General features: G+C 43.8%; 1 protein-coding gene across 1 annotated transcript in view; it reads right to left on the reverse strand.

Moving 5' to 3' along the window:
* NCK1 (NCK adaptor protein 1) overlaps nt 1-27,170 on the reverse strand; it is an 80,758-nt gene extending 53,588 nt beyond the window's left edge. Inside the window, exon 1 of the mRNA XM_075269059.1 lies at nt 27,016-27,170. The gene's annotated coding sequence lies outside the window, so the exon portion shown is untranslated. The remainder of the gene's footprint in view (nt 1-27,015) is intronic.
* Nucleotides 27,171-27,645: the final 475 nt, after the last annotated feature.

A 27,645-nucleotide genomic window follows, 5' to 3' on the forward strand; every position in this document is an offset into this window, starting at 1 on the left:
GGCTGCTTCTGGTCCTTAGCTGTGTCATGTGACCAGCTTTAACACTCCAATCGCTACAGTGTTTTATGTGCCAACAGGAAATCAGTTTCTCTATTCATTTCTAAGAGACTCACAAGGAGCAAGTAGAGGAACTGACTTACTGTAGGCATAACAATTACCGTGCCAGTCACATGACACCGCTGAGGACCAGAAGGAGTGGAGAACTCCAATAAACAGCCACTGATGAAATTACATTCAGTACAATTTACATCAAGTACTTTTCTAACAGGCCCGAGAGTAAAAGGTTTTTAAATTGGCCATACAAAGAGTAACGGTCGCCAATCCCAGTGATTTTGACACTCTCCTCCAACATCTACTAAACAAGGGAGTCAAAAGACCCACAGACATTAAAGGGGTTGTCCCATCACAAGGATCCTATCTATACTGCTTGCTAATGTGAATGTAAGACTTTACCTAAATACACTGCTTCAGCAAAAACGGCTTTGTTTGTCCACTCTCTCACTTTATTCATTTTTTTTACACATCCCTTGACTTATCTGGTCATAAGTCAAGTGATGTATCTGCTGTTCTTAGGGGGGAGGAGGGGCTAAGAGCACGGAAGCGAGCCGGGGGGGGGGGGGGGGTTAGTTTACCCTTTGGGGGGAAGGGGCTGCCAATACAGACCCGGCATCCGCTGTAATAGAGAGGCGGATGCCAGGGAGTGTAGACGCCGGCACAGGTGATTGCAACATCGCTATGCTCCTGCTCTGCAAGAAGCCAGCAACGGCAGGAGCGATGCTGCTATTCCGGGGGGGCGCGGAGGAGCGGAATAACAGCAGCACTTCTGACGCTGTTGGCTTCATGCAGGGCAGGAGCATAGCGATGTTGCAATCACCTGTGCCGGCGTCTACACTCCCCAGCATCCGCCTCTCTATTTACAGCGGATGCCAGGTCTGTATTCACATATGCAAAGCCAAGCAGCGAGATGCCGCTGGCCCTGCGTGCACGCTCATAGACCAGTCTAGCCTTCACAGTGCAAATACAGATCCGGCATCCGCTGTAATAGAGAGAGGCGGATGCCGGGTCTGTATTCGCATTGTGAAGGCTAGAATGGTCTAAGCGTGCACGCAGGGCCAGCGGCATCTCGCCGCTGGCTTTGCATATGTAACCCCACCCACCAATGACGCAACAAAGCCGGAAGAAAAAAGAATTTACAGCAACGAAGACTGGTGAGTATGCGACGTGGGAATACCCCTTTAACCGGTTAAGGACCAGGCCCAAAAGTATGTTAAAGACCAGGCCTCTTTTTTCAAAACTGACATGTATCACTTTAAATGGCAATAACTTTGAGACGCTTTAACTTACAAAAATGATTTTGAGATTGTTTTTTTCGTAACACATTATACTTCATGATAGTGGTAAACACTAATCAATATTTTTGCATTTATTTATAAAAAAAAACTAGGAAATTTGATGGAAATTTGAAAAAAATTGCAATTTTCAAAATGTGAAATTCTCTACTTTTCAAGCAGATAGTCATACCATCCAAATACATGAATAAATATTATCTCCCATATCTCTGCTTTATATTGGCATCATCTTTTGATGGTCTTTTAATTTATTTTGGACGTCACAAGGCTTAAAAGTGTAACAGCGATTTTCCAGATTTACAAGAAAATTCTCCAAACCAATTTTTTAGGGACCACTTCAGTTCTGAAAGTAATTATAAAGGCCTGTATAATAGAAACCCCCATAAATTACCCCATTTTCAAAACTGCACCCCTCAAATTATTCAAAACAGCATTTGGGATGTTTGTTAACCCTTTAAGCATTTCATAAGAATAAAAATAATATGGCAGTGAAATTTAGACATTTCATTTTTTTTCACTAATACATTCATTTAGACCTAAAATTAACACATTCACAAAGGGTTAAAGGAGAAAATGCATCTGATAGTTTATTGTGCAATTTCTCCCGTGCACAGAAATACCCCACATGTGGGTATAAACTGACTTTTGGGCACACGACAGTGCATGGAAGGGAAGGAGCGACACTGGGTGTTTGAACAGCAGATTTTGCTGGAATAATTTTCAGGCGCCATGCCTTATTTGCAGAGACCCTAGAGTACCAAAACAATGGAAACCCCCCAAAAGTGACCCCATTTTAGAATCCACACCCCTCACAGAATTCATCAAGGGGTATAGTCAGCATTTAGACCCTACAGTTGTTTCACAGATTTTACTAACATTGGGATGTGTAAATGAAAAATTACTAAAATGTCACTTTATCTCCAAAGTTTTCATTTTCACAAGGGGTTAAAGGAGTAAAAGCCCCCCCACAGTTTGTTAAACAATTTCTCCTGAACACGGCAATACCCCATATGTGGTCATAATCTGCTGTATGGGAACATGGCGGGGCTCAGAATGGAAAGAGGGCTATTTGGCTTTTGAAGGGCAGATTTTGCTGGAATATTTTTCAGATCCCATGTCGCATTTGCAGAGCCCCTAAAGTATCAATACAGTGGAAACCCCCTAAAAGTGACCCCATTTTGGAAACTACACCCCTCATAGAATTTATCTAGGGGTAGAGTGAGTATTTTGGCCTCACAGGTGTTTCACAGATTTTATTAACATTGGGACGTGAAAATGAAATATTACTTTTTTTCCCAATGAATCGTCCATTTAGCGCCATATTTTTAATTTTGCAAATAGTTTAAGAATTAAAATCCCCCCAAAGTTTGTTACACAATTTCTTCTGAGCACGGCAATACCCCATATGTGGCCATAATCTGCTGTATGGGTACATGTTGGGGCTCAGAATGGAAAGAGCGCTATTTGGATTTTGGAGGGCAGATGTTGCTGGAATAGTTTTCAGGTGCCATGTCGCATTTGCTGAGCCCCTAAAGTACCAATACAGTGGAAACCCCTCAAAAGTGACCCCATTTTAGAAACTACACCTGTCAAGGAATGTATCAAGGGGTATTATCATTTTGAGCCTAAAATGCTTCCCAAAAATTAATGTACAAAATGAAAATTGAAATTTTTAAAAATATGCCATTTCGGTGCCCAATACGTTGCACCCACTTTGTGTTGTCAGAGACCTGCACTCCTAAAACTATTAAGGGGCCATCCCGAGGGGCAAAAAATTATATATGTGGGTGTAAACTGCTGCTTGGGCACACAGCAGGGCTCAGAAGGGAAGGACCACTGTGCGTTTTAGCTTTTGGGGTAGAGATTTAGAGGGACCCTCTGGGCACCATGTTGTTTTTGCAGAGCCCTGGAGGTGCCAGTAAACTGGAATTCACCAAGAAGTGACCCCATTTTGTAGGGGCAATTTTAGGGTCTCTGCAAATGTGACATGGTGTCCAAAAACGAAGAATCTAAATCTGCACTCCAAAAGCACATATTGCTCCTTCACATCTGCGCCCTGCTGGGTACCCAAATAGCAGTGTATGCCCACATGTATGACACTGGTGTACCCCAGATAACGGACTTAATGCCATATGTGGGTATAAATGGCTGTTTGGGCACAGCCGGGGACAGAAGGAAAGGAGCGCTATATTGGTTTTTGGAGCACACCATGCCACTTTTGCAAAGCCCCTGAATTGCCAATAAAGTGGAATCCGCAGACATGTCACCCCATCTTGGACACTAGCCCACTGATGGGATTTATCAAGTGGTGTAGCGAGATTTTTTTAACCCTTGAGTGTTGCATTTATTTAGTTTCCAGAAATGAAATCGCAACTGATAGAGAAGTTAAAAATGAAAATTTTACTGATTTGCCATTTCAGTGTGCAACATGTTGTGCCCGACTTTATGTCAGCAGAGACACTCCAAAAACTGTTAAGCGGGTATCCTGGGCACAACAGCTTTCAGAGCGTTCATCTCTGATACAAGTCGGGCATAACATATTATGCACTGAAAGGACGTATTCCTGGAAAAATGGTCATTTTCACCTTTCACAATCAGCTTCGTATTCATTTATGGATAATAAGTTATAGCAACACTTGGGGGTTAAAAATGCTCTCTGTACCCCTGGATAAATCCTTCAGGGGTGTAGTTTCCAAAATAACATCTCATATCAGGGGATTCCACGTTACTGGCGTTTCAGCTCTGCAAAAGTGTCATGGCATCCAAAAACCAAACCGTCTGCGCTCCAAAAACCCAATAACCCTTCTTCCCTTCTGTGTCCGGCTGTGCCCCAATATCAGTTTATACCCACATATGACATTACGTCCGTTATCCCGGGTACACCAGTGTCATACATATGTCATACATGTGGCATAAACTGCAGTTTGGACGTACAGCAGGGTGCAGAAGGGAAGGAGCGCGATGCGGCTTTTGGAGTACAGATTCAGATGTTTGGTATCTGGACGCCATGTCATGTTTGTAGAGCCTGTAAGGTACCAGAAAAGTGGATTCCCCAAAGGAGTGACCCCATTTTGAAAACTGCACCCCTCAAAGAATGTATCAGGGGGTGTAGTGAGGATTAGTATGCCAGATGTGACTGCACAGCGGATGGCGAAGAGGGAATATATAAGCGGTGCGGAGGACATTGGGGACACCAAATTCCCTACTATGTCCCAGTAGCTCCTATGATTGGGGGAGTCACTCTGGGGGTCACTTTAGGGGTCACTTCTGGTGTCCGTTCCCTCATAAGCTGTAAATCTGGGGTGTCCCCTGATATCCGCTCGCACCGCTTATATATTCCCTTCCTGCCGCAGCCAGTTGTGTTCTAATAATTTGGCGATTTTTGCGGACTTTTGTCTTCACATTATTAGATGCTATATTTTCTTTATTTTTCTGGTGACGCGGCCATATAAGGGCTTGTTATTTGCGGGATGAGATGCATTTCGTAATGACACCGTTTTTGGGTGTCTACATCTTATTGAATACATTTTATTAACCCTTTTTTGCTGGATTTAAAAAATAAAAAATAAATAAATCCTGGCATTGAGTTTTACTTTTTTAATTTTGCGCCATGCAGCGTACAGTATAAGTAACATGTGTCCTTTATTCTGCGGGTCGGTACGGTTACGGCGATACCTCATTTATGTTATTTTTTTATGTGTTACTAGTTCTGCAGAGGAAAAACACATTTGGGGACATAAATCAATGTTTTTTGCATAGCATCTTCTGAGAGGCGTAACATTTTTATTTTTCGGTTGACAGTGTTGGTTGAGGGCTTATTTTTTGCGGGACAACCTGCGCTTTTTATTGGTACTGTTATCGGATGCATATGACTTTTTGATCACTTTTTATAGTATATTTTGTAAGGTGAGACGGCGAAAAATCATTACTTCCGGCGAGTTTTTTCCGGGTTTTTTTTCCGGCGTTCGCCGTGTACATTAAATATTATTTCAGTTTTATTGTATAGATTGTTACGGACGCGACAATACCAAATATGCATTGTTTTTATTACTTTTTAGTTCTTTTTTTATATAATTCATTTTCTATAGAGAAAAAGGGATTTTTGGGCTTTATTACTTTATTAATTTTTTTCATACACTTCATTTTATTTTTTTTTTTATTTTTTTTTTACTTTTTTATGTGTCCATTTAGGACACTTCAATCAGCAATACTGTGCTGATATAGAATGCCATGCGAGACACAGCCTGCAGGTGTCCCACATGGCATTCCGTAGCAGGATGTCAGGCTGTGTAGACGCACAGCCTGACATCAGAAGGTCCTGGCAGGATCACCAGGTATGTGGGGGCTCCGGGCAGTCTGGGGTCACTGGCCAGACCCCAGACTACCTTTTACTGCTATCGGCACCCTCCGATCTCGCCGCGGGGGGTGCCGATCAGCTTCAATTGCTGGCGGATGCCTTTCGATCGCGCCGTGATGTTTCACGGCGCGATCGAAAGGGTTAAAACGTCCAGTCGGACTCAGTTCCGACTGGACGTTATTGAGGAAGGGGTTAGGTGTTAGTAACACCTAACCCCCGTCCTCCCCGCACCCCTCCCCCCGCCAAGAAGGTACCTAAAGACAGGACGTATTTTGACAATAGTCCGGTCTTTAGGTACCTGGACCGCAGGCCGTAAATTTACGTACGGCGGTCCTTAACCGGTTAAAGGGGTATTTCCATCTACATAATTATTTTTAAATTTGTAGATAATTAAAAGTTAAACATTTTTGCAAATATAAGCAATTAAAACTTCTGCAGTTTTAAAGATTTTCTCTCACTTTCTTAGTGGTGACAGTCTGTTATCTTGATCGGTTGCCATGGATACGACCGCTAATGCAGAAACTTTCTAAGGTCAGAAAATCAGCCATGATTTCTTTATTGTGGCCGGGATATCTTCTCATACATGTAGTGTCCCTGCCTGATAACCCAGGTACAATAAGAAAATCATAGCTGGGTGCCTGACAAGTCCCAGACCATAGAAAGTTTCTGCATTAGTGGTCACATCCGTGGCAACCGATCAAAATAAAAGACTGTCACCACTAAGAAAGTTACAGAAAATCTTTAAAACTCTGCAGAATTTGTAATTACTTATATTTGCAAAAATGTTTAACTTTTGTCTACAAATATAAATATGATTATGTACATGGGAATACTCCTTTAAGGATGGGGGCTGATTTTAAATTCTTACATGCAGGGTATTGAAAGGGGGTTGCATTGTAAACCCCACATTGCTGCAGCTAGACAGAAAAAATCCAAGTCTGTTGAGTTTATAGGCAACTGCATCACTAACATTAGGAGCAACCGGCCTTGTAATATTTGTGATGTGAAGGTCATAAGACCAGTATTGCCATATAGCAGTAGCCATAAAGGGCTATTCCTATGTCAGCAAACCATGGTCCAGATGGGGAAAAACTAGCTCCTGTCCATGGGGGTAGGATTTACGGAAACAACTGAGCAGCACTGCTCCATGCACTTTCTGTAAGTCCCTAGTGGTCAGGACTTGCAGCCAGTTATCCTCATCTTGACCAGGATTTCTCAAATACACAGTGCAGTTACATTAATGTGACCACCTGTCAAAATCCAGAATAACCACCTTTAGCAGAGCGGACTGCTGCGAGACGTGCAGGAAGAGAGGGCATGTTGTGATGATGTTCACTGGGATGTTGAGCCATGCCAACTCCATTCATGTGGCCAGCTGCACTAGGTTTCGTGGTTGAGCATCCATGGTGCGAACAACCCGATCGAGGTGGTCCCACAGATTTTCGATTGTGTTTTAAGTTCAGAGAATTTGCTGGCCAAGGGAGTACGGTAAACTCATCCTGGTGCTCCTCAAATCACGCACGTACACTGCGAGCTTTATGACACGTCGCATTGTCCTGCTGGTAGATGCCATCATCCTGAGGAAAAACAATTCGCATGTAGGGCTGAACATGGTCCACAAGGATATTTTTTTTTTTAAGTGTTCTACTTTGATTTCTGCCTCTCAAAATTTGGCGCCGATTTGAGGTGAAATCCGCTACTAAATCAGCTCCAAGTAAACAGACTCTAATGATCAGAACACTAAGAAACTGGATGGCAACTTATTCGTATACTGGCAGCCATACTGACTGCTATATACTATATCTGCTTTCCAGAAAGCTGACACAAAAAGAGCTAAAGAGACCAGAGCCATTTTCAGTCAACGCTTTCTATGTATATCTGAAGTCATTTCATAGATTTATACTAAAATGATCCCTTTACAGCGACATACCACCCCAACACACATCACTAGTCATAAGACATTGTACATGTCAGTGGAGTTACAGCGTGTGATCTTTGAAGAAAGAAAAGTCCTTCACTTCACAGGCGGTCATGGTGAGTGATCTCGGCCACAACTAAGGCCCTCTCCAGCCATCAAAGGCTTCTACGACACTGATGAAACTAACTCTAAAATTGCCTGGATCAGAAACAAAGTGGGAAAAAAAAAATTGGATTGAACAGAACAGTCGGAAAAAGAATCTGAAGAATAAAAATGGTCAGTCTGTGTAATAAAATAACTTACTAAGGCGTGAACCCATCAAATACAGGGGTTCACTACCCGTGGCAATAACTACAAGCAATCACTTTCTAGATATTTTTACATCTATTTGCTAGAATTTATTCAGGTTGTCACACAGTAACAATACATGTACGCACTCAGCAACAACCACAAATCTGCATCAAGGGGTATGGATGGCTGACACGGGATATATCGGACACACGTGCCAAGAACTGTCCTTTGTAGTGGCTCACCCCTCTGGCTAAGGCTCCACGTTATTTCCTGTGGTCCCATACACATGTCCATGTATCATACATACACAGTCCCCATGAGCCTGGGAAAAAACTCAGGACAGGTACTGCTCTTGTTCGTTTTGCGACCATGGCTCACTGCAGGAAATCAATGGGTTTTTCCACATACCCGTTGTTGTACGGCCTAATAGGAAGGATCAGGAGCACATGACCTCCTCCACGGAAAGTCCTTCTTACTTAGGCCTTATGTATATGACCAAATGTGCACACCAAGTCTCTTCTGATGCTTCGTGACATTGTAACGGAACCCCCCTTCAAAGTGAACAGGGAACAGAAAGCACCAAGTCATCCAAGTGTTATAAAATCAGAGCCCCCACCACCACCATGACCCTTTAAAAGGCAACCTGTCAAATCGCCCTGAAATAAAGCCATTCAAGCCCATTCACTGAAGCCAGAGGGGTATACCCCAGCTTCAGTGCACATGCGCCGTACCTCCAGAACTTGCGCAGTAAAGACGGGGTGTACGTCCTCAGCTTCATTGGAGAACTGTGCAGACGCCAGGAGTACCAGAGGGAAGTCCGATGAGACTCACCTCTAAGTATAAAGATTTATTTATTCATTTATTTTTAATTGCGGGCACGGATGGAATTAAAACAGGGCGATCTGGGACACTAAACCCGCCATCTATAAGGAACTGTAGGTGGTCTAGAGTCCCAAATAATAAAAAAATAAATAAAAATAATAATAATAATAATAATAATAATAATAATAATAATAATGGACGTTTAGTAGGCAGTGTGTTCACAGAAACTCAAAGCTTCATCCCCACAGTAAAAAAAATTTAATAAAAAAAAAAATCAAGCACAATGAATAAACAAATGTGTTTCCTCCTCATGGATGTGCGGTGATCGAGCACAGCAAGACATCTGACATCACCCGGTCTGGAGCTCATTATTGGCCGGAAACGCATCATCTCACAGACATATACCACAACCAGAGTCAGATACCGAGTTAGTGTTATCAGATGAGTTCTCATCCTCAGTTCTGGAAAAAATGATATATGCCCTGGCATTAGAAAAATACACATTATTTTTGGTTATTTTTAAGACTACAATCACACCTGCGTTGGGTGACCGTTCGGGAATTCAGCCCCCCATTCCAATTGACAAAATGCAGTGAGAAATGTCCTGCTTGTTTTTCAGACCCCATTATAGTCTGTGGAGTCCATGGGTAACTACTTTTTAAGCAGATTGGATTTCCCAAGTGGACCCGAAGAACAGAAATTCCAACATAGGTGTGAAGCTACATTATGCAGTTATATCGGTTTACTGCTGCCACTCCAGGCTTGTCCATTTTTCCCCCCATGAAACTATTCTGTAGCATAAATTCCTATAAGACGATGTAGCTGGGGCCGTATTTAAATGGCACAGACAAGATATGTGTGATATCCATGCGCTATAGCCCCATTCACTGATGTCAGCCTGCACAGGCCGAAAAGGAACAGAATAGGGCCTGTCCTGAGTTTTGCCCCGGGTTCACGACCCCTAGAAAGTACATAGTCGTGTGTATAGGGCCATAGAAAGGAATAAGTCAGTGTGAAAAAGATGTATGGTACATGGTTGTGCACATGAGGCTTAACTTTGTGTTGTCCCTCTGTTATTCCTCCAAGAAATGTATTAATAAATTGATAGCTGGGTGTTACCAGTAGGGGGCGTGCCTTACACTGTCCAATCAGTGCTGCAGCATCACGTGTAGGGACACGCCCTTTCTGAAAAAGGGAATTTCTCAGAGGAATAACAGAGGAACAACACACAGAGTTACCAAAGTTAGGTCATGGAAAATACAAGGACTTACTAAAACATGAACGTCAACAGAGTCGCCAGATTTTCTTCATAATTAAAGGGGATTTCTGAGACAAACACTGATGGTCTATAAAAGGGGACCAAAAATGAATGATCTATCCTGAGGATAAATGGGCGGGGGTACAGGCGTCAGACCAATCAGCTGCTCTCTATGCAGTCAGAAGCAGACAGTGCCATACACGGCACAGTGGCTGAGATGTGCTACTACATCTAGTTTTTGGTCTTGAATAACCCCTTTAAGATAATACACCATCAATATGTGACCAGCAGGCGCTCGTGCTGTTGGATCCCTGATGTTCATGGTCCATTCTTTGGTCATCTTGGAGCAGCAGTGAGACCTTATGTTGATACACCCACCACTAGCTATACCATAACTTCAATGTTTCATGGCAAGCTTGATATCTATTGGCAAGACTGCCCCCGTCAGGCCAAACTATAGTAGAGCTGGACCTTTAATTGTCTCCAACATCTGCTTCTCTTTACATAGTGACCTTGCAGCATTAGCATCCTACACAGCTAAAGCAAATAGTGGAAATGAGAAGATCGTAGGCAGTTTATGAAGGAGCAGAAGCCTCGGTCGTGATGGAGACATTCCAGAAACCTTATAAACAAACCTAGTAGTGCAGCAAGATTATTAAAGATGGAGCTCTAGTTTACCACCAGCAATGTATTTCTATTATCTGAATTGCTTCCACTACCATAGTTTTGAACCACTTTACTGCATGTACCAGTGCAGCTACCAGTGCATACTGAAGACCGTCCATTCACCTGACCAGATGGAGAACAGAAGTGGATATCCACCTCGAGTATCCAGAAGAGTTACTGGGGGAGATTTATCAATTAAGGGATATTATTTTGGCCTACAACCCCCGATGTGCAAATGTGGGCGGCGGGGCACCTCGGTCCAACATATCTATTATAACTTACATCGGTTTTCTGGCAGGAGTTATAATGGAAAGCTATGCCTGTTCCTATGACCAATCTAGTACGCCCCATTCATGAAGATGCCAGACACTCCTCATAAGTCAGCTGTACCCTGTTAAGGCTGGCGTATAAAATTGCTGAAATATTTTCTTTTAGAACATTTTTTGAATAAAATCCAAATTATAAAAGTTACTTAATAACTTGCTAGAGAAAAAAAAAAATCTCCATGACCCTCCAGGAATACATAGTTTAAAACAAAAATACCATAGCCACCGGAAAAAAATACCATCTAAGTTTCCCTCTAAACATCAACGTGACATGCATGGCCAAAGAGGCTAGGCAGGATAAATGCTGAAAGGGAATTTCTAATTTAAAGGGGTTGTCCCATCACAAGGATCCTATCTATACTGCTTGTTAATGTGGATGTAAGACTTTTCCTAAATACACTGCTTCAGCAAAACTGCTTTGTTTGTCCACTATCTCACTTTATTCAAGTTTTTGTGGCCACAGCCCTGACTTATCTGCTCATGAGTCAAGTGATGTATCTGCTGCTCTCAGGGGGGAGGGAGGAGGGGCTAAGTGCACGGAGCGAGCCTGTGTATCTAGCTATTCCTGTGTCTACACCACGTGACCTAGCTTCCTGCTTTCAGATAGAGGAGCTGCTTTCATTTCTTCTGTTCTCCCAGTTATCAGGCTAGCTAATTCAATTGTGTTCATTATGGCAGAGACAGGCAGTCTCTGTATGTAACACAGAATGGAGTTGCTGCTGCCTGTACTTCATAGTCCAATATGGGTGGGCGGAGCTACATATAAATTTGGGGCGGAGCTAAACGACAGGTTGCATGTGAAACCCCGCCCACCAAATGATGCAAGAAACCAGGAAGAAAGAAGATTTTACAGCAGTAAAGACTGATGAGTATGTGAGGTGGGAATACCCCTTTAAGCCAAAAGAATTCGAGGATTTCTCCATTAGAGGGCTTTCCAGCTTTCATGCAAATACAGCTTAATCATTGAGTCACAAGTTGCACAACTTTGTAATATACTTCGGTAGCTTCTTCATACTGAATGAAGTCACAGGATCCTTCTGCAGGTCAGTTTAGAGCTGCTATGGTAGGTACAGTCGCTACACCAAATACAGGGCTGTACCTGATATACAGTAAAGGGGTGTCAGTACTCACCCAACTACTGAAGCTCCTGTAATAGAATATGTACAGAAACCAGCAAGAGGGAGAGACTGGAAAAAGAAACTTTTGTTACGAGAAACCTTTTGGATAATGCGTCTTAAAACAAGGCATCCTAAGGGCCTGTTCACACGGGCACAGAGGGGGCGGATTATGGTGTGGAATCCACATCATAATCCGCCCCCTCACAATGGTGTTCTATGGAGACCGCTTGCGAGCTGCCCTTTCTTCAGGCGGATTCCGCAGCTCATTGAGCCGCAGCATCCGCCTCGCAGCAGCAACCTCCGAGGTCAGCCCATACATTTGAGCCTACTCCAGAGGGAAAAGCCGCAACTGTCAGAATCCGTAACGGTCGTGGCAGGCGGATTGTGGCCTGAGAGTGACGCGGCTCCCCGCGTGTGAACGGGGCCTTAAGGACTCAATGTTCAATCTGATTTATTGTACATTTATTAAAAATATTCAAGATCATATTTATACCCCTTCAGCTATTGTAAACATTTAAGATCCTACTTATAACTTTTCTAGACACTGTTATTTATGTATATGTATATAATGTTATCCCTTTTATCATAATGAATGAATTGCTTCTTTCTCTGGATTTTTGATTGGTGGATCACAGGTCACGTGATCGACACATGACTTATTGTTACTAGGAAACCTGCATGGTTTTTAAAGATTTGTATTTATATTTCAGTCTGTTTCTATGCCATGAGGAAGGTACATGTGTGCCGAAACGCGTAGCATTATGCAACGATGTAACTTTTTACCAAAAGTTTTTGTATTCATCACACAGTCCACATAGTCTTTTCTCGTCTCCCAGGATTGAGGATTTTATTGAACTTACGGTATATGGTGAGCTGAAAATTATATTTTTCTATCTCTACTAAATTCAGAGTGATTTCTCCCTACCATACATATGCACTATATGGCAGTGCAGTGAGACCAGAGCGCTCTGTAGAACGGACTGTACTGCACTACTGTCTCCAATGGAAACAAAAATGTACAAAGATATTTTTTCAGAAATTTCTAGAGAAGAAAGACCTTTCCACATAAAGAACTGGATGCAACAAGGCATATGAAATCCAAGAATTATACACGTATACAGAGGGATAGAAGGCAGGGAGGCAAGATGTTCCTCTATGAAAGCTGCATTATAGCCGTACACTAAATGGAGCCTTTGAAAGGGATTTAGGGCAGATCCCTTATCTAAAGAGGGCCCTACCCAGCAGTCAGACCCCCTAGCAATCAGGATAAGTGTCCATAATGGTAGAACCCCTTTAAGCAGGAGAATGGGGGACCAACATCCCCCTGAATCCTCCATGTGAAAGGAGTGCCAGTGTGCAAATCTTGTAAAAAAAAAAAATATATATATATATTTTACAAGATTTGTCTAGAGTGAATCAGAAAAGATTCTGATTCACTCCACAGCCTGAAAAATAAGGCCTACAATAACAATAAGCCCTAGCCCTTTTTTTGAGAAAAACAATAATATAAGACTGTCTTATGGTTCATTACAAAAAGAAAAATATAACCTTTTTTTGTTTTTTTTTCACCCCAACCCATTGATCTGTTTTTTCAGTTGTCATACAGATGCAAATTCATGTTGATGGCCATTAAAACGGCCCCATAGACTTGTTCTGGTTCTGTTGCTGCTTTTTAGAAGATCATATTCATGGGTAATTTCAAAAACAGACAAGTCAACACTCCCATTGGCTTCCATTGTTCTGAAAATGGATATATGGCGGTTATTAATACAAAAAACTTGTACACGAGGCCTAAAAGGGCTACAATATTGTGTTGGGCTCTATTTGTACTAACATCATGGCTGTCTTTGATACAGCTAATTGACTTACATGGGATTATTTTTGGCAGCAAGGATCCCTAATGGCATCCCAGCACACTTCACGTATAAGGGTGAATAAAACCGATCACGTGTAAAGGATGCGCTAGATCCCACATGTACGCTCGAGCTGGTAATTCCACATGCTGAAATACCTATAAATAATTATCTGAAATGACATAGAGAAGAGGTGGAGCCCAAAAAGACTTATTTACCATGTATAGCGCACAGTCAGAAGACAACCAGAGGAGGGAAATGAAAAGCAGATGTTATCTGCTGCAAATCTATTTATTTTGACAGGCAATGATGTCCTGCACCTTTAAGATTTTTCCATTGACTTAAGCTGTACAACCCCCACAGGAAAAGTGATCAGATCCCACAGTTCCCGGGAGCCAAAATAAAAATAATGCTGACAAAAGTCAGCTGGAGGAAGACAGAAGAGGCCCCTGCCTGTAATTGCTGTATGCGGACCCCTCCTCTTGTGGTTACAAGTCATATAGATGGCTGTCTATGAAACAAGGAAATGTAACATTAGTCCTCATTCACACAGTGAAGCCATATGAGCAGAGCCTGTATAACAGCACACCCATGTATTATGGAGATGTAGGGACGCCATGTTCAGCATTATGGACCTTCCATATAGTAACACGTCCCCCAAGAAAGTTATAAAGTTTAAAAGCCCAATAATTAATGAAGTCTGTACAGCCATTCCAAACATATAGGTTTTGTAAGGGTATGTTCACATGGTGGAGAATGAAGAGGAAACACTCTTCATTTTCTGCCACTGGCATTTTCTCCGCGGTCTACTCGCTACAGGCTGCTGATGCAGTGTATAGATATTCCATCGCAGCTTCCCACTTCTGATTAGGCCTGTAAGAATGGCCGTAATCGGCAGGAAGTCTCAGCCTGCGGACATTTTTCTTTCCGCTTTCTGCTACGATCTCTTTCTCCCATTAAAAACAATGGGAGGCAGATTCCAGGAGGAATCTGCCCCAGATGCCAGGAGGAATCTGCCCCAGATGCCAGGAGGAATCTGCCCCAGATGCCAGGAGGAATCTGCCCCAGATGCCAGGAGGAATCTGCCCCAGATGCCAGGAGGAATCTGCCCCAGATGCCAGGAGGAATCTGCCCCAGATGCCAGGAGGAATCTGCCCCAGATGCCAGGAGGAATCTGCCCCAGATGCGGGGTGAAACCCGCCCGCCCCCCCAAATTCCTCCATATGAAGACAGCCTTTCTGCTAACGCAAATTAGTGTATACTAGCCAAGTGTGTGGCAACACTACTCGCCCCCCCCCCACAGAAAACACAGTGTTACTGCCCAACAGATACTATTCCTGTCCATTCTTAAGGCTGAGTCCGTTCTATTGATAGGCTCTATGAGATGCCTTGTTCTATGGATCGGGTCTGTGGTAAACACTAGAGATGAGAGAGTACTGTTCGGATCAGCCGATCCGTACAGCACGCTCCATAGAAATGAATGGATGCACCTGGTACTTCCGCTTTGACGGCGGCCGGCCGCTTAACCCCCCATGTGCCGGCTACGTCCATTCATTTCTATGCGAGCGTGCTGTTCGGATCGGCTGATCCGAACAGTACTCGCTCATCTCTAGTAAACACAGAATGCATATGGATGCCATCTATGTGTCGCTCCCTCCATTTTCCACGGACCCGTACACAACCACTGAAACAATACACATGCTGCATACTATTTCCATAGCAGGTTTTTCAAATCAGCAACAAATCCATAGCACATGTGCATTTAGGCTTGGATTTGCTTTTGTGCTACATGAGACCCTCCCCACTTCTCATGTAGATACAGCAGACCACCAGCCCCAGACACCCAGTAATCGAAGCAGAACACTTTAAAGAAAATTCAAGGGAATGGGGATAAACTTGGGGCAACATGGTGGCTCAGTGGTTAGCACTGCAGCCTTGCAGCGTTGGAGTTCTATATTTGAATCTGCCAGGAACAACATCTGCAAGGAGTTTGTATGTTCTCCCCATGTTTGCATGGATTTCCTCCCATTCTACAAAGACATACAAAAAAAAAAAAAAAAAAAAAAAAAAAAAAAAAAAAAGTACACTGTGATTCCTATATGGGGCTCACAATCTAAAAAAAAACAAAAACAAAAAAAACAACAACGTTGGATTTGCTGGACGCTGGAGTAGGCAGCAGGCCAAATATGATCCAGGGAGATATCAGATAGTCATTTCTGGGGTCAGGAAGGAATTTTTGGCCCCCCTGAGGTATAACTCTCCGGGCGGGTTTGTTTCACCTTCCTCTGGATCTTCGGGTCCAGTGGCTTTCATCTAAGGACAACGGTAGGACTGATCAAAGTGAACAGAAAGTTCTTTGCCATCCATCGCGCCTGACCTCCTGACCTGTCAGACACTGTGACCATAATTTAATTTAAAGTGTCAGTAATAATTTAGTTACAATGTTGCCAATAAAAAAAAAAAAAAAAGTCTACGTTGTGTTTCTCTTTTTTCCGGATTGTTCCTTACTAGAGATGAGAGAGTACTGTTCGGATCAGCCGATCCGAACAGCACGCACGCATTGAAATGAATGGATGTAGCCGGCACACGGGGGGGTTAAGCGGCCGGCCGCCGTCAAAGCGGAAGTACCAGGTGCATCCATTCATTTCTATGGAGCGTGCTGTTCGGATCGGCTGATCCGAACAGTACTCGCTCATCTCTATTCCTTACATAATAGCACTAGATGTGGCTGCTGATACTGCCTATAATAAAGTATAGCTTTACATCACTCTGGTCACTGGGATATTACTATGTCAGATCCTGTTGTAGGTTACATTGCAAAAACCATGGGGTTCAGTGTTATAGGGTTTGGTACCCCTAATGGGGGAGAACACTGTGCATGTATCCTTCAGTCAGCAAGAGCAACTGAACACAAGAGAGATAGAGGGTCTTACATAAAAATAGGGAATAGACTACGGGCCCTATAACAAAACCTGGCCCACTAAGCAATGCCTGCTTTGCCAGAAAGCGACCCACAGTAACTGGTATATACTAAGTCAGTCTATGTATAGGAGACAGAGTGATTTGCTCCAAATGTATCAAAAGGTGAAGCATCTAAAACCATCAGAGAATTCCATGTATTCCTGCTATGAGCCAGTGCACACAGTACCTGCCTATCCTCCGTACTAGGTATATATAAGATGCAAGGTCTTGGTCGCTGTGGGTTCCTAGCAGTTAGGGGGAGCTTAGTGGTTGTTGGAATACCAAGTCTTTAGCCCGGGGGATCTTCCTGGATAACTCAGTTGGTGTTAGGGCTTGTTCACATCTGCGCCCAGTCTCCGTTCTGCAGGTTTCCGTTTCCTGCACAAAACAGGGGCAGGAGACGGAAACCTGCCGGCATGTTCCAAGCCCATTCATTTGAATAGGCTTGAAAAGTCTCGGAGATCGGAGATCGAATGCTGGTGTGAACCCAGTGTAAGTCACTGGCATTGCTATGTATATGTGGCTTTTCTGAGACTAATCTGGACAGAAAACCTGCAGCATTGCAGCTACATGTGGATGTATCCTTAAAGTGTCCTGTGCAATACAAAATACCAATACGGCATAATATAAGGGTATGTTCACACGCGCAAAATGGTTTCCACCGTGCAAACTTCCGCACGGCTAGTCACGACGGGATGCAGTGAATCGGCAATCCATCGCAGAATCCCGCTCCTGATTAGGCCGGAACAGGAGCATGTCTCAAGGCGCGGACTGAATCAGCCACGTCGTCCATGGCAAGATAGGGCATCTCGTGTCTTTTTTCCGCTACTAGTTACAAGAAGGATTTTTCTCTCCATATTTTTCAGACAGAAACCAAGCAGAAATCATTGAAGTGAATGGGAGAGTTGAGAGGCGTTTTTTGTGTGAACTTACACTAAGGCTGGATTCACAACACTGTTCGAACTCCGTGCAGGGATTCCGTCCCCCAATCCTCTCCTTCTGTGCCTTGGATAACTACTACATTTCCTAACAATGAGTAAGGTGAAGGTGGAGTTTCCCTTTAAGTACACCTTACACTATATACTTATTAATACGATTACAACACAACTAGAAGTAACAAACCAGAACTTGCCACAATACCCAAACCTGTCATTAAAGTGCTTGGTAGTCATGGGGGTTAAATAATAACAAGGTTCCCAAGACACTTAGTAATGGAAGTACGTGCCCAGGATGCGCTCAAGGACGGCCTGTCAGCTCCATGCTATTACATTCCTCAGAATTTCACATGGCTTGCTGTGTTTGCTAAGAGCGAGCGGACTGGGAGCACTTCACAGCTGTGTAATCCCAGCGCTACATGGAATAAAGTTCTCACACTACCCGCGCAGCAAACACAGCGAGGGGTACTGTCCGAAAATGATCCACTAAAAACTATTCCGCTAATAACCATTAGGTCGCCTTTGGGACTTTTATAGCTTCTGCTTCATCTGTTTTAAAGGAAAACAAACTAAAATAATGCATATAGTCGCCAGCTGAACCCATCTTAAAAGCAATCTGCCACCAGAGCCTGCCAACCAAGATGGGTTAGGTGGACCTGGATTACACGGTGTTCTCCCCTTGTGAATCGGTGTCTCTGTTGCCTGAATATAGTCAATTGTGTCAATGTGCAAATGACTTTAGAGCCAAAAGAGGTTTTCAGCTTACCTTTTAGAAGCAAAGGCAACGCCCTTGTTGCTCCAAAAAGCTTATTTGGACATTGACAAAAATGACTCTGTAACAGAGTCCCATATTCACAAAGGGAAAACACCGTTTTGTGATTTGGGTGACAGAGTTCCTTTAAAGGCCCATGAAGCTGAATCACCCAGGTAAGGCGTCCATAGACTTCCAATACCGGTCAGCAGAATCTTTCGCAGATGGCTATTGTCGCTATCATACTTTTGTTATTGTAGTAGATCAGGGGTCTCAAACTCAACTGGGCAAATGGGCCACATTCCTTACAAATTTTATACCATACAAATGTATTGTTCAATAACCCCAGCCGTGGCCCCACACAGCTTAAAGGGTTATTCCCACGTCGCATACTTACCAGTCTTCGTTTCTGTGAATTCTTCTGTCTTCCGGCTTTGTCTCGTCATTGGTGGGCGGGGTCACATATGCAAAGCCAAGCGGCGAGATGCCGCCGGCCCTGCGTGCGCGCTCATAGACCAGTCTAGCCTTCACAGTGCAAATACAGACCAGACAGGGTCTCAGGTCTGTATTTGCACTGTGAAGGCTAGACTGGTGTATGATCGTGCACGCAGGGCCGGCGGCATCTCGCCGCTTGGCTTTGCATATGTGACCCTGGAGCGGAATAACAGCATCGCTTCTGCCGCTGCTGGCTTCATGCAGGGCAGAAGCATAGCGATGTTGCTGGCTTCACCTGTGCCGGTGTCTAACAGTCCCCGGCATCCGCCTCTCTATTACAGCGGATACTGGGGAGTGTTAGATGCCGGCATAGGTGAAGCCAGCAACACCTCTATGCTTCTGCCCTGCATGAAGCCAGCAGTGGCAGAAGCGATGCTGTTATTCCGCTCCTCCGCCCCGGAATAGCAGCATCGCTTCTGCCGCTACTTGCTTCATGCAGGGCAGAAGCATAGAGGTGTTGCTGACTTCACTTGTGCCGGCGTCTAACCCTGTATTGGCGGCATCTTCCCCCAAAGGGTAAACTCCCCCTCCCCCCCCCCCCCCCCTCCAGGCTCGCTCCCCTGCACTTAGCCCCTCCTCCCTCCCCCTGAGAGCAGGCTGATACATCACTTGACTCAGGAGCAGCTAGGTCAGGGCTGTGGCCACAAAAAAAATGAATAAAGTGAGATAGTGGCCAAACAAAGCAGTTTTGCTGAAGCAATGTATTTAGGAAAAGTCTTACATCCACATTAACAAGCATTATAGATAGGATCCTTGTAACGGGACAACCCCTTTAATGTCACCCATCACTGGACCCCAGCCATTACTTACCTCACTGCTCTCGGGAGCACTCTCTTCTCCTGGTCCGGGTGCATATACGTCACAACAAAGCGCCAAGAGCAAGTGAAGAGCGTAGGAGTTGTCAGGGAGCAGAGAGCTAAGTATCTACTATGAAGCTTTAGAACTCGGTTGGGGGTTGTTTTCCCCCCAGTTTGGCCAATCCAGGATCAGCAGATCCGGGAAGAAAGCCGTGCGTCAGATTAGAACCTCGGAGCTACAGAAGGTCCATAGACTACGTGTTTGAGATCCCTGTAGTAAATGAAATAGGATAAGCAGCTGCCAGAGCTCTGGCACCACCGCTTACAGAAAGCAACACACAAAAATCTATGGCGTCCCATGTCATGTATCTGTGATGTGAATTATGGACAATACAACTGAAAAAGATGCTCATTAGAGCAATGTATTAAATCATCCTGAGGATAACTGGACCTCCAAAGTTCACATAAGAATTGGTAAAGAATTTGAGGCCATCTTATGCCTAAAATTCATCTCCAAATTTTGGCCCCCGTGGATCCCATATGGAAAACCAAAGCAGAGCTTCAGCTTTCCTAAAGGGTTTGCTCACGTATTAGCCTCAGACGCAGACTCAATGTTGAGTTGCAGGTTTTGCAGCTGAATCAGCCGCGAAATCTGCGGCAAAGCCAAGCAGAAAGCTACTATGTGCAGCATGCTGAAAACAGAAGCATCCATTACTGTCTCAAAACAATGGAAGGCAAATTTGCTGTCCGAATATTCTCTCAAGCGCCTCTTCGCTAGGTCATCAGCTGCATCTTCAGCCAAAAATGCCGACTGCGCATGTCTTTCAGCCATTTTCCTGTGGCCAAACGGACACTTGCGTAAGAGGCCACAGGAAAATGGCCGATAGACATGAACAGACAGCGCTTTTGGATGAAGATGTGGCGGATGACCCAGCGGAGAGGATGACAGGAAAAGAAGAGAGAGGTGTTGCTGGAGAGTTTTCGGAAAGCACAGGGGAGGCTCCTGTACTGTTTTGAGCAAAGGGGAATGCCCCCCTGTGCTGTCTGAAAGCTAATTTACATATGGAAGAAATAAGAAATTTCTCAGGAACGGTGGCACGGATCAGAAAAAGAAAGGTAAGAGAAGAGGCTATGGCGACGTGTACTTAGTTAAAAAATGGATTCTAATGATGAAATCATTTAAAACAACCAAGATTGGAGACAGCAAGCTTTACTAAAGACCTATAAGAAGACAGATACAGGTAATGGTGCACAGTGGATATGGCATATACGGTAATCTATTGGCAAAAAAGACAATGTTTTAAACCCAGAATTATACAAGGTCCCATGCACACATCCATAATTGCGGATAAAAGGGCGAACCAAAACATTTCAGTGGCCCCCTACGCACAAAAGAGCCACAAATACTGGAGCAAGTACTACACCTGTCCACATAGAACTCTATTGGGAGGGGTTTTATGGAGGCCGATTTTGAGGCGGATTCAGCGTCAAAATCAGCGCAAAAAAACTGTGTGACCTTACCCTCAGGGATCACTACACACAACTTTGACTACTCAACATGAAGGTATTGTCACTCAACATTAGATCTAAGGATTGTCAATGGGGTCACATAGCGACAAGAGATGATTCGAATACTAGATTCTAATACCTTGCTCCATAGGAATGCATGTTAGCGGCCGGCGCTTAACCCCTTGGTGTGCGGCCGCTACAACACATTCCTAAGGGAGCGGAGGTATTCTAATAGCAACCTGAAATAATTGTGATCATCGCAAAGATGGAAATCCCATTACTTTGTCATCACAGCAAAAATTTAAGCTGCAGACAAATGTGACCTCCCTGTGATTTGATCTCTGATTTGGTGATGTGTTTTTTTTGTTTTGTTTGTATGGGGGTTTTTTGGGAGGGGGGGGGGGCATCTCTAAAACTGTTGTACAATGGTAAGTGCCACAAAACTTTGGAAGTCATCTGACTTAATATACCATTTAGTCCCAACTTTAAAGCGGATGTCCATGGAGTTTAATTTACCTTCCTTCTTCCAGCAATTTTATGAAGCTGAACCCTCGGACCCCAGGCCGTTTCTCGTTAACCTATGTTAGGACCATAGCACCTGTGAACAAGGAAAAGGAGGAAGGAGGCAAAAAAACCTGGGGGCGAGGGCTGGTTCTGATGATGTGATCCAGGATTGGAACCAGCCCGAAACTCCTAGGCCAAGCTTCATAAAATTGAAAGAGGTTGCAATGTGAATTAAACTCTCAGGGCACCCCCTTTTAAAGGGGTTTCCAACGCCAAGTTTCACAAACAGATGGCGATCCTATAAAATAAAAGCAGTAATATCTTATCCCAAACCTTGGCGATGCTTCCCTGATCCTCCACACTGTGGTCACCACCTCAGCAGTCACATGTTGCGTGAATGTGCCCCGACTTGCACATTAAGCTTATATGGTGACATACTGGGTGGGATGGTAGTGTCAGCAATGCTATGGAGTGCTCTGCTCCACCCAATATTTCTACTGCTATGGACGCTCCAGCTAGCTCTGTGAAAAGATAGAACACTACAGGCAAACAGAATACATTTCCTCACTTCAATAAGGATATGTTGCAATTCCTGGCACAGCAGAAGGCCCGGGAGAGTTGTCACCGAGAAATGCTAGAAGCAGCAGAGACACCTCCTTTTAGACATTGGGAAATATCCAACTGGTCGGACTCTAGTTCAACCAACAATACACAAAACCAATTTTCCATGGCAAGGTACCAGATCAAATTGGTTGCATTCTTCCAATTGCTGGGGACCCCACGGTCAGACCTTCAATGTTGGGACACATTCCCTATCATGCGTGGTAGATGTTGTCAATCAATTATCTAAGCACTGTTGTGTCACATGACCTCGCTTTGGCTTGGTGCCTTGCCAAAAACAAGTACCCTTCTACACTTCCATATAATGGAAAACCATCAAAAGCGGGTCAAGTCGAACTGGTACCATGCATTGGAAAACGTGCGACAGTGTCCATATAAACCATCTCAGACATTTCTAGCATGTAGAAAGGATAAACCATAGAAGTCTTAAGGAGGAGGGTCCAATCTAGTCCTATGATGGACCAGAAGAACGGATGAAATCTGAACATACCCTAAGTAAGTCCTGTAGTCTTGTCATGGAAAAAAAAAAAAAAAAGGATATTTAAAAAAAAGAGATATTCGAGATATTTGACGCTGTGAGCGGTTTCCTGCCTCTGGGGGAGTCTATGTTATCTCTGCTCCTATCCTTTACAGTTTATCTATTCTTAAGAAACTGCATAGACGTCAGGAAGACGAGCAGCGCTCCGGGCACAAAGCTGCAACATATATATCACTGGTCAATATTGTATATGTAAACACGGACAGATAATAACCATGTAACAATGCAGACTATGTAAACAATGCCGAATTTTTCTAATAAAAGTACTACATCCTGCCTCAGTAGTATAAACATGACAAAGCAAATCTAAGCAACAAGCTAGTACAGATGCCGCAGAGCTGAACTTGTCACTTAAAGGGGTCTTCTAGGAGGATAAAAATCATATTTAAAAGGGTTAAACATGGAGGCCCTAATATAAGAAAACCATACTCGCCTCTCCACAACCCAACGCTGCCTGGGATCAATGCTACTTTTGACTTTCGGGTGCCATTCAACAAACAGAAAACGCTTGGAGATGTCCTCTTGGGCTAGGTTCCCATCTGCATTGGAGACTCCACCTAAAATCGGCAGAGAAAAGTCCTACAAGAAGGACTTTTCCAAGCCTGTTTCAGTATAAAACTGGTGTAAACCCAGTGGACCCCATTATAATCTATGGGTCCGCAGGGACCGGATTTAAGCATACATGCACTGTCTTTCGGGTCCCCATGGGGACCCCAATTTTAGTGTGAGCCTAGTGTCAGTCGGAGCAGAGACCTACCTAAGCCAGTGGACATGTCCAAGCATTTGGAGAGTCAAGTAACATGTTAGGGCACCATGTTTAACCCTTTAAGAGGTCATTCATGAGGCATTAATGCAATGTAACTGCAAATACTAGACTCAACAGATGCTGTTGGGAGGAAGCGATAGGAAAACAAAACCTTATGGGGAGCCAAGTTTGTTCAATAAAAATACAATACATATGTGCATCCATAACAAATTATGGAAACGTGGCCATATTCCAGACATAGTGTCTCCTGCTGGCTCGGCTTTCTTTGGATGTCGCTTGGTTATCCCATTATAGCTAATGGATGGAGGATTGCCACATGGCTACAGAGCCAAGTCATTCTAGTGAGCGGAGAGGGTCAACGTAATGGGGCTCTTGCCAAATATATATCCCCAGCTCACAGGCCTTCAATCTTAGAGATTTTTGTATCTACACAGACCTTAGTGGGTTGTTATAGGAATACACACTGCGGGGTATGGCACTATGATAGGTCACTAAACACAACCCATATAACCATAAAGACATTGCTGGTCCCCTCTAATGACGTATCTAACCACAAGATTGAGTCTGATCATTTCAACAAAGCCCATCATCGATTATGAAGATTAATCATCTCCCTGCCATATAGGAGAGTTGACATATTTCGCCAATATTACATGGTTTGACTGATTTATTTTCTTATGGGGGTCTTAAAACATTAGTATATGTAATGGAAGACCCCACCTATGAGAAGTGTGACAGATAGGTTGCGAGATTCTATAACACTGAGGCATTACCTTCAAACTGGTGGCAGGGAATTGGGCCCCAAGATGTTTCCCAACCAACGCAAGATGAGATGTGTCATGGCAATTGCACATCTTTTACGCTGTAGTACCATAGTAAGGCGACATGCACATAACCGTGTGAGTGTTTTGCGATCCGATGACTGAATAGCACACAGATGTTACCCGTGTGCTGAACCATTCATTGAAAACAGTGAACATGGTCCACAAAACGGACAGGAATAGGACATGTCCTGAGTTTTGCTCACGACTCCATATAGCGGACCGTGAAAATACACAGTCGTGTGTATGGGGCCATAGAAATGAAAGGGTAGTGCGCTAGCCGTGAAAAACATGGCTAGCACACTGACTGTACACACTGTCGGTCGTGCACATGAGACCTAAGGCCAGTCCTCATAGTTGCTTGTGAAATCGGGCAAGGAGGAAGGGGAAGGAGCGACCTGGGGATCGGTGTAGGCTTCTGATCACATGACATGGCCAGAACCTACAAGTCCATCATCATTGACCACTGGATCAGGAAAGTCAATTTAAACTCCCAGTTACAACCCCTTTAATTATCGGCTGACCTTTGCCCTGCATACACGATCATTTGCTCGTCTTTACTGATACCCTAACTATATCTATGGTGGATGGCACTGCCAACTTTCACACCAATTAACGAAGAAAAAAAAACAACTAATTCTGTTGGGAGGAAAAAACAGAAAAGCAAACAATGGCCTCAAAAATATAGAGATTGCCTTATATTGGTCACTTACACAAAAGAATACAATTATTGGGCGATGTCAAGACACTCAGGGTCTTCTTCATACAATATGAAGGTGCTAGGCGCCCACAGTGGTGCCACGGTAAAACCACCCATATGCCAAGTAAACCTCCCATACCAATCTACAAGCTAAAGCTGCCCCATAGCCTGGGCATATAAACACTCCAGGCATAGCCACAGGATATACTATAAGTATCGTATAAGTGCTGGGCCCGGCTCTTACCTGACACATCACATCAGACAAGGAGGCTGCAGCCACCTTGTCTGTGGAAAATGAATGGCAGCGACAAGGCCTTGCTCTATACAATAATGGCAACTATGGAAAGAGACATGCAAGCGACATAAGGGGGTTCCATTCTTCAGGTAAGTGGGGGTCCCAGAAGCAAGAATATACAGTCTCAATATGAATGCATACAGACATTATACAGAGCTTGTATACAATCACTACTGTTACAACAGCTATATACACTATAACAATGCTTGTACACACAGTATACAGTGTATCCTAAATCACTGGTACATACCGTACTGCTTTAATAGCTATATGTACTAAAGCCTATACATGCAGTATATACAGTCACTACAGAAGCATACTGTATATAGTTCTTGTATACAGTCAGTACTCCATTACTATATACACACACACACACTATAACAATGCCTATATCATACAGTATATATAAAACTTGTGTATCCAGTACTGCTCTAGTGTGTGTGAGTACACACTATACCAAATCCTAGTCACAGTATATACTTCTTGCATACAGTCATTGCTGCTCCAGAAGCTAAACACACTAGAACAATGTTTATGCATGCAGTATATATAGCACATGTATATACAGTAGTGCACCAGTAGCTACATATATACCATAACAAAGCCTAGGCATACAGTATAAACTGTATCACTGCTGATACAACAGTTCTATATTATAACAATGCCTATAACAGTATATATTGCACCTTCATATACAGTACTACTCTAATATATATACACACACACACACACTCTGTAACAACGCCTAGACATAAAGTATATGCTTCTTGTATAGTCACAGCTGATACAATAGCTATATTCTATAACAATGCCTATACCTACAGTATATAGCACTTGTATATACAGTAGTGCTCTAGTATGTATCTCTATATATATAGATATATACAGTATATATACTGTAACAAAGCCTAGGCATACAGCATATGCTGTTTGTATACAGTCACTGCTGATACAATAGCTATATACTATAACAATGCCTATACATACAATATATATAGCACTTTATATATACAGTACTGCTCTAGTATCTGTGTATCTCACTCTCTATAGATATATATATACAGTATATATACTGTAACAAAGCCTAGGTATACAGCATACGTTGCAGCACACTATAACAATGCCTCTGCATACAGTATATACCGGGCATGTATATACAGTGAGTGCTCGCCCAGCAGCAGGCTCCACACGGTCAGTGACAAGGCACAGCACATAGGGTATATACTGTATATATGTATATATACTCCAGCAGGATGAGTGAGCCGCTGCTGCCAGCTCCCCAGGCCTCACACTGAGCGCTGCAGGACCACACACTGCAGACAATGCAGCGCCTCCAGCACACAGCGGCGGCCGCACACACTCACCTGAATCCTGCGGCACAACACCCTGGTGACCCGGCTCCTGGAGCGCCCCGATCACCCGCCACACTACCCAGCACCCGCAATCTCTACCTCCACCGACTACAGACAGCGGAACCAGCCCGGCCACGCCTACTAACCACGCCCAGATGACGTGTCCAAACCCACCTCCGATAACCACGCCCATCTGCTCCCCACCTCCCCCTCTGAGGGAAAAAGCCTATTAACCCCTCCGCCCCCCCTGTGCACTTTGACAGTATCAAAAGTGAAATCTGCCACAGACACCTGAGGCAGCCAAAGAGTTACTGGGCGTGGTCAAGCAATACAGTCAGTTACAGTAGGCACATGAAACGTCAATCATCTCTCGATGGTGACGTAGTACGCTAGAAGGTTATGACCACGCCCCTTGGAGCCGTTTCCTCCTGCATCGAGGGTGAATGATTGGATGACGTCAGCTAAAGAGAAGCGCATGCGCAAAAATGTACTGTACGCTGGCAGTGATGTCGTGACTGTAGTAATCGCTGGATTTTTTGTGTGCACAGCTTATCACTGTGTAGTAGAGGTCTATGACGTCATGGTCCTATGCAATTGTTGCAAAACTTAGAAGTTGTCTAGACTGAATCGCATGCCCATGAC

The sequence above is a fragment of the Leptodactylus fuscus genome, chromosome 3 (genome assembly GCF_031893055.1).
Source record: "Leptodactylus fuscus isolate aLepFus1 chromosome 3, aLepFus1.hap2, whole genome shotgun sequence".
Taxonomy (NCBI): domain Eukaryota; kingdom Metazoa; phylum Chordata; class Amphibia; order Anura; family Leptodactylidae; genus Leptodactylus; species Leptodactylus fuscus.